The following is an 8810-nucleotide window of genomic DNA, read 5'->3' as shown; positions in this document are numbered from 1 at the left end:
GAACCACAGATATGGAGGACAACCAATTAATTATGAGAATATTTCACCACCCCTAACTACCCTGAACACACATGTAGCCATCAATAGCTATCATGATATTAGAAGGGAAGGAGAAAATAAAAAGTGCAAACACTTATATGTGGAGAAAACAGAGTTCAAATATTTAGATTTGAAAGTAATACTTAGATATATACAGTAGTTATAACAAACTTTCCAGAAAACTCCCTTGCCTATCACAATAGATGTAATGACTGCCTTGATCCAACTGTTCTGAAAACTGAAAGCTTAGGGAGCTGTAGGCTGGGAATGAAGTGCTTGTATGGGGAAGGATGGATGGGTCTTTCATTAGCTGTCTTTTTTAGTGTGGAAAATATATACAAAGCATCAGAACACCAGAAGTCTATTTACATAGGGATAGGAAAGCACTGTACACTACCAGTCCACAATTTTATAAGGGCTTTCATGGCTAGGAAAATTTCCAACCAGTATAATGATAATATTTTTTATTCCAATGTAAAATGTAGCCAAACAAAAATAAATTGATGTATGAATATGTATAATGCAGAATAGCATTGCAAAGAAGTGAATACATGATAAATAAGATCAAGTTGTTTGTGTGTAGTCATGAGGCTGAACAAGCTATTAATTTTGAACATTCTAGAAAAATATCATTCTTTTGTAAACTATTTGTCATCAAGATTTTCAATTCTTTATCTTATCTTGGGGAATAATCTTACTTATTATCTTTAAACATTGTGCCTTTCTTTGCAAATGCTGCAGCTGAGTATCCTGCTCCAATCAATTTTGGTGTAAGTGACCGAACACTTTCAGGGAATTCTGAATGTGGTATCTGTCATTGTTTGAACACTTCCACTAATTTCTGTGTAATAGTCAGTTCCTGAAAGCATTTTTATTAAATTCCTTGAAATTTTGGACATTATACAAAACAATACAAAACCCTGAATATTTTATGGCTAAACATATGATAATAAACTATAATATTAAGTCCTCCAGCCCTCTGTGTTAAAAGTGGTATGATCTGTAGCAATCGCTCTAAATATTTTTAGGTCCAAACTGAGAACTTTCAATAAATGTAATTGTAACTTTCTGTCACTCTATAGTTATATAGTATGAATAGTATAGAAGACATTGGTATAATGATCTTTTGTGTGGATCTTTCTCGTGTTGTTACAGGGTTGTCTCAGAGACCTCAAACACCCATCTGTGTACTTTTAAAGTTATGGACTACTTGTGTCTTTCTTTAAGTGATAAAACATAAAAGAAAATTTTGGTTTTGAATCAAAAAAACTACATCTGCCTCTGTCATCATGTTCCCTAAGACCTGATTTTCTATCCTTTTACTTTCACTGGTGAGGAATGATCACTGTTATACTGAGAAATTGATGAATTGTACCTTCCTTGATAAAACACTTAATAAGTAATAACATGACATCATTAAACACATTAAATTCCCATTGGGGGACATAAAACATAAGTTTTAGTGTCTATGTATACCTTTTCTTCATTCAATACCTGATCCTTGAAGTTGGCCATCTTGGGTTGTTCTTGGCCAAATGGGGCACTAGTGTGAGGAAGGTGGAGAGGAGACCTTCCACCTGACACTCCCAAATTAAAAGGACAAATTACAGAAAATAAATTCAAAATCACTTAGTAATAAGAAGTGTGATAATATTACTTAAGACATTCCAGATTTCATGGGTATGTTCCACTGAGGAGTGGTGTGTAGTGTTGTGTCTGAGATATCCAAAGAGGAAACACAGTACACAAAAATAAATTAAATGATACTGACCATCATTCAGAATTCAGAAAAAGATGTTTTGTGTGGACTAAAAACTTTCTTATCAGAAAGTCAAGAATTACCCCTATAATAACTACTAAGTTGAGGATTTTAATTCTAAATACTTCATTAATTTCCATCCTTCTTTTAAGAGCAGAAGTGTGGGAGAAAAAAATATGTTCTAATACATTGAATTTCAAGAATGTAACTTCTCTTCTCCTTGATTTCTAGCTTCCCAACTTGGTCCAATTCTGTTCTTCATCTATGGATATGTTCAAGCAGAGTTTGGATGAGGATTTGGCTGTTCTAGGAGTTCTAGGAGAAATTTAAGTTCAGGAAGGTGGGTTCTAAGTGTGTTCTAAAATACACTTTCCAATCCTAAGTTTCCACGATTTGCTATTTTTACATCTTTAGTTTGGTCCTCAGAAATTCATGCAGCAGTGAAATAAAACAGTAATGGATGTGTGAGTTCATCCTGCTGGGGTTGTCCAGTGACTGGGGCAATCAGATCTCCCTCTTTGTCTTGATCTTGCCCATGTACTTGGCGACTATGGTGGGAAATTTCCTCATTATTCTTCTGATTGGACTGGACAGCAGGCTTCATTCACCCATGTAGTTCTTTCTTAGTGTTTTATCTCTTGTGGATCTTTGCAATACAGAAGTATTGCTCCACAAATGCTGACCCACCTGCTCTCAGTGTAGAAGTCGTTCCCATTTCACAGCTGTGTGCTCTAGCCCTATGCATTTCTGGCATTGGGTGGGTCTGAGTTCTTCCTGCTTGGAGCCATGTCTTATTACTGCTATGTGGCAGTGGGCCACCCCCTGCACTACAGGGTTATCTTGCATGGATGACTGTGCCTGGAGTTGGCTTCCAGATGCCTAGTAGATGGTTTCATAAATTCACTGATGGAAATAATTATCACCTTTCAGCTCCCTATTAATCACTTTGCCTGTGAGCCCCTAGCAGTGTTATGACTAGCCTGCATGGACACATACTTCAACAAGGTCATGGTGGCCATCTCAGGACTTTTGGTGATTATGCTTCTCTATTCCCTAGTTATGTTCTCCTATGGTCATATAATTGCCACATTCTGTCCATTCATTCTACTCATGAACAAAATAAAGACTTTGGGACATGTGCCTCCCACCTCACTCTGTTTCCATGTGCTTTGAAACTATAATCTTCACCTATCTGGGGCCATGGTCAGCCTCCTTAGTGGAAGAGGAGAAGATGGATACTCTGTTCTATGCTGTGGTGGCACCTGAGTTGAACCCTTTGATTTACAACTTGAGGAATAAAACAGTTTTGGCTGCTCTTTATAAAGGTTTAAAGAAATTCAGAGAAAGTGTAAAGACTGTAAGAACTTCTTATCTATCATCAAAATCATAAAGGAAAACAGATAATTGAATGTAGAACTGCCACATTTTAATTTTATTATTTTTAATTTTATTTTTTAATTTTAATTTCAATACAATTAAAGAAGATTATTTTGGTCAAACCTTTGCTTTCAAATAAAGCATTCTCCAACTTGATTAATGGATTTCCTTACATCAGCCATTATCAGATAATTTATGAGTCAGTGATTCATGAGAGGGCTTCTTCTTAGATCATCTTCTCTTAGGTGTTCAGTGGTATTTAGACTTAACCTGCCCATTTAAAAAATTTTCTGGGTATTAGTTTTTAAAGCAATGACCCATGGCTTTACCAAGCAGATCTATTTTGTGGAATGAATAGATAGATCAATGAATATATAAATGAATTAGATCTACTTATACTTTGTAGAACAGAACAGAGAATGTCTGTTCCTCTTTCTACATGACAGTACTCGAATTATTTGTAGAATAGCTTTGTTTCCTCTAGGATAACCACAAATTTTTTTTGAACTATTTCTTAAATAATACCCAGTTTGGAACTTTCAATACCATCTGTGCTTTAATCTAGATTGTGATATGATGTCCTGAAATAAATAATATATTATAGAATATTTGTTCAGACCAGTCTAATAAATCTCATTTACTTTTAAGATGTGGAATCCATGGCTCTACTAGAGTCTTTTTTTTATTTTGTGGCAAAGCTTACAATATATAACATAAAACTTGCCATTTTAGCCATTTTAAGTGTACAATTCAGTGGCATTTATTACATTCACCACTACATATATCCAAAATTATTCATCACCATCATCTTTAATTAATTTCCTAAGAACTGGTTACTAATTCTCCACACCAACTTTACTCTTTTTTTTAAATTAAATGTATGTGTACTTTAATTTGGTAATTGTTATTGATTTCATATATTATATGAACCTGCCAAGATTATGAGAATTTTGATTCTCCAGCTCATTCTATTTGTCTACTTTGACTTTCAGTTTCAATAGATACAATAAGAAAAATAAAGTTATAAAAAATAAATACCAAATAGTACATGTCAATTAAATATCATTATAAACCTGGATACTGCTTCAAAGTATCAGTAATTATGGATAAAAGTGTTTACAAACATTTGTGTGCAAGTTATGTGGACATATTTTGACTCCTTTGGGTAAATACCCAGTAGCATTATTGCTAGATTTTAAGGTAATAGTAATTTTTTTTTTTTTTTTTTTTTTGTAGGAAACCACCAAATTGCCTTTCAAACTGGATTTGCACACTGGCAATGAATGACCATTTCTATTGCTCCATATTTGGTGTTGTCAGTGTTTGGGATTTTTGCCATTCTAATAGATGGGTAGTGGTATTATATTGTTGGTTTAATTTACGTTTCCCTAATGATACATAATGTGGAATATATTTTCATATGTTTATTTGACATCTGCATGTCTTCTTTGGTGAAATGTCTGGGCCATTTTAAAATCAGGTTGTTTGTTTTTTATTGTTGTTTTTTAATGAGCTACTTAAATATTTTAGATAATATTTCTATATTAGTTTTATCTTTTCCAAAATTTTTCTCCCAGTCGATGGTTATCTTTTCATTCTTTTGACATCATTCATTTTAAAATGGTGATATAAATTCGTATTTACATATGCAAAAGTTCAAAATTTTACCCATTCACCCTTATTTAAGAGTGTAGCCAACACAACAAAAAATGTGAAAACTTCAAACAAAAGAAGGTGCAAATAAAAGATGTAGGGTCATGAAAACTGAAGTGACAGGAAAGGCAATAAGCTAGAAACTTCTCAGTGTAAAACAGTTTTAAACTCTTTAAATTTCTATGCATTGAAAGTAAATAAATACAGGTCAGAGTATTGAGTACAAAATAAAACTTCTGCCCCCACAGGGGATAAGGACTTGGATAAAACCCATTGTCTAAGTACAGATTTTAATTACCTCTGATTAATAATTTTCCCTTAAGAGACTATCCCAGGTAATTCTTTCATGGCTTACAATACTATTTATCCAAGTCTTCACGGAAAGTCCACACTTTACACCTTGTCCTTTATCATCTGGGATTTTTCTCAATTTACTCTAAACATCTGACCAAAATACTAATCTCTGATACCACAGTCATTCCCAGTTGTGCCCTGAAACTGGTGCTTTGTTATTAGCAAAATACTCTCTATTCTGTGTGCCTTTCAAAATATTTTCTTTTCTTTTTTGACTAAAAAATATACACAACCTGAAAGTTTAGAGTTAAGGTATATTTGGGGTGAAATTGGGACTTAAGCCAGGGCGACAGCATCTCGCGTAGCCCTGAGAAACCCCTCAGAGGCAGTGAGGGAGGAGCTATGATATATAGAAGTTTTTGCAACAAAGAGCAGGGAGCAGGAACAAAAGAGGCATGGTCATTCTTAAATCATTCCTTTGATATGCACCTCTGCTATCAGGGCCAGTATCTGAGATTTCACATCCTATAGACCCAATGAATTTAACCCATGGAGACATTCTTTACCCTTAACTACAGACAGGGCTGAAATACCACCCAACAAGTAAAAGGAGGAATATCAGGATATGATAAATGTTGGGGGGGGTACATGCAGAATACACACATTTTACAAAAGTTTGTTGCTAATATCCTGAGGGTTACTACCAGTCAGAAGGAACCGACATCACCAGGAAGGATCTTAGTGTTTTTCTATGTATGGAAACACGATATTGGGCACATAAAATCTTCTCCTAAAAATATCTGTCTGTCTGAAAGCCAGTTCTTCCACTTTTCCCAGAGCACAGAGTGCCTCACTCCTTGTCTCCACCCTGAGCTATTCTCAGGGGGTGCTGCAGGTTTGTAGCAGCAATGGCTCATGTTTTACTCCATGTAGAGGCTGATGGCAAATGTCAAAGTTCAGTTCAAAATTTTATGCCCTAACTTTGACCCAGCCATTCACTGAGAGATCTAAAATACAGCCCTCTCAAATACAGACTTGTTTGCTCTCATATTTTCTCTAATACTGGGTAGGAAAGTGAAGATGATATCTTTCCTGATCCTCTGTCATACCCCAGAACATTGTTCTTTTTATTTTTCCTTAAATGGCCCCAATTCCTTTGAAGCATATGCTACCATAATGTTGGGACATTATCCCCTCCTTTTTCTTCACTTACTCCCTATCTCCTTTGTTTAACACTGGTTTACTATTAATTATATCTTGCATGTGAACATTTCTACATCCATCCAAAAGATCCATTCATTATCCATGCCTCTCATTTACTTGTGAGTCTATATATTTTCATTGCTATTGTGCTTTGACCCACTTCAGTAACCAAATTCTGTGCTCATACCCTAGGCCTCTGCTCACACTCCATTACCAGTATGTATGCTTTCTTGAACATATCCATATCCAGTACCCTACACTCTGATCACTTTTTCCTATTTCCATTTGTACATTTCACACCATATAGTATAACTCCCCAAATATTTGGCTGCACCATGATCCCTATTATGTTAACTCAAATACATTTTCTTCATCTATTACAACCTCCCCCTACACATTTTCTTCTTCTTCTTTCTGAGTGTAGGTTCCATGAACACTTGTATGACCATCCCTTACATACACACTGTGGTCATCTCAAGGACCTTGCATTTGCAGTTAACTCTCCACTATAAAGGAGAAAAAGATTCCTCCTAAAGGTAAAGATTTAAACCTCAGGGTACTTACTTGCATGAGGTTCTCCAAGGTACAAGTTCAAGTGCTTTTTTTAAATAAAATATGCTTTATGAAATTTTCAAAATTAAGAATTTTAGCTGCAATTGGTTGAACTAATGTGAATTTTCATTCCTTTTTTTTTTTTATTTTCTGCACTCCAATCCCACCCCTTCCCCTTAGGCAACCAAAAGTCTATTCTCCAAGTCCATGGTTTTCTTTTCTGTGGAAATATTCATTTGTGCTATATATTAGATTCCAGATATAATTGATATCATATGGTATTAGTCTTTCTCTTTCTGACTTACTTCACTCAGTATAAGAGTCTCTAGTTCCATCCACATTGCTGTAAATGGCATTATTTTTTCTTTTTATGGCCAAGTAGTATTCCATTGTGTATATTATATATACCACATCTTCCTAATCCAATTATCTGTCAATGGACATTTGGGTTGTTTCCATGTCTTGGCTATTGTGAATAGAGTTGCAATGAACATATGGGTGCATGTGTCCTTTTTAAGGAATTTTGTCCAGGCATATGCCCAAGAGTGGGATTTCTGGGTCATGTGGTAGTTCTAGGTATAGATTTCTAAGGTACCTCCATACCACTCTGCATGGTGGTTGTACCAGCTTACATTCCCACCAACAGCGCAGGAGGGTTCCCTTTTCTCCACAGCCCCTCCAGCACTTGTTATTTGTGGACTTATTAACGATGGCCATTCTGACTGTGTGAGGTGGTATCTCATGGGAGTTTTGATTTGCATTTCTCTAACCATCAGGGATGTTGAGCATTGTTTCAAGTTTTTGTTGGCCATCTGTATATCTTCCTTGGAGAAATGTTTATTCAGGTCTTTCTCCCATTTTTCCATTGGGTGGTTGGCTTTTTTGCTGTTGAGTTGTATAAGTTGCTCGTATACTTTAGAGATTAGGCCCTTGTCTGTTGCATCATTTGAACCAATTTTATCCCATTCTGTAAGTTGTCTTTTTGTTTTCTTTGTGGTTTCCTTTGTTGTGCAAAAAAACTTGTAAGTTTGATTAGGTCCCATTGGTTTATGTTTGCTCTTATTTCCATTGCTTTGGGAGACAGACCTGAGAAAATATTTGTAAGGTTGACATCAGAGAATGTTTTGCCTGTGTTCTCTTCCAGGAGTTTGATGGTGTCTTGTCTTCTATTTAAGTCTTTCAGCCATTTTGAGATTATTTTGGTGCATGGTGTGAGAGTGTGTTCTAGTTTCACTGATTTGCAAATCCTAGCCAAATTATAAGGCTAGAAAAAGAAAATAAATGAAAATTGGAAAGAAACACATTGGATCATTTTTATTCTCAAGCAAAATTATTTACATAAAATTCATAAAGAATCTACAATAAAGATCTTATAATTTCTAAGGGAGTTTGCCAAGGTTAAAATATGCAAAGGTAAGATATAAAGTGTGTGTATGTATGTATATATGTGTATATTCAAATATATTAATAAAATTTATTAACTATTAATATAATTTAATTTATATATAAAATAAATATTTAAAGTCATGATATTTCTATAAACATTACTGAAAATTGTTGAATATGGGATTCCAAAACTTTATCCTTCCACCGAAACTGCTAATAAGCTGGCAAAAAATTCTGGAATTGACTTTTGCAGAACTCAGAAATTGACCTGAGGGACAACATAGAAGACAGTGTGTTCCCTTGATCTCCTTATTGCTCCCCATGTGTCTTGGACAGGGATCTGCAGAATTCTCCAACTTGGAACTGCCAACAAGTGTAAACAAACAGCTCCAAGAAAAGCCTGGAGAGCTGGATTCTAGGATAGATAGTGTCAGCATGTTTTAGAATATAGCCAATCTGTATCTTCTGAACATCTCCCACCTATTTGGGATTATTTGTATGAAATTTGTACCCTAAGCACAATAAATGGGTGTTCCCTATCTTTGGA

General features: G+C 35.0%; 1 pseudogene; it reads left to right on the top strand.

Moving 5' to 3' along the window:
* The first annotated feature begins 2258 nt into the window (after positions 1 to 2258).
* LOC146404486 (olfactory receptor-like protein OLF3) lies at positions 2259 to 3188 on the top strand (annotated as a pseudogene).
* The last annotated feature ends 5622 nt before the right edge of the window (positions 3189 to 8810 follow it).

The sequence above is a fragment of the Sus scrofa genome, chromosome 3 (assembly GCF_054392235.1).
Source record: "Sus scrofa isolate SSC_HxYL_T2T_F1_AM1 chromosome 3, Sscrofa_HxYL_maternal_Yorkshire_Landrace_v2.0, whole genome shotgun sequence".
NCBI classification, from domain to species: domain Eukaryota; kingdom Metazoa; phylum Chordata; class Mammalia; order Artiodactyla; family Suidae; genus Sus; species Sus scrofa.
Note: the sequence above shows the minus strand (reverse complement) of the source record. Positions and strands in the feature narration are given on the sequence as shown.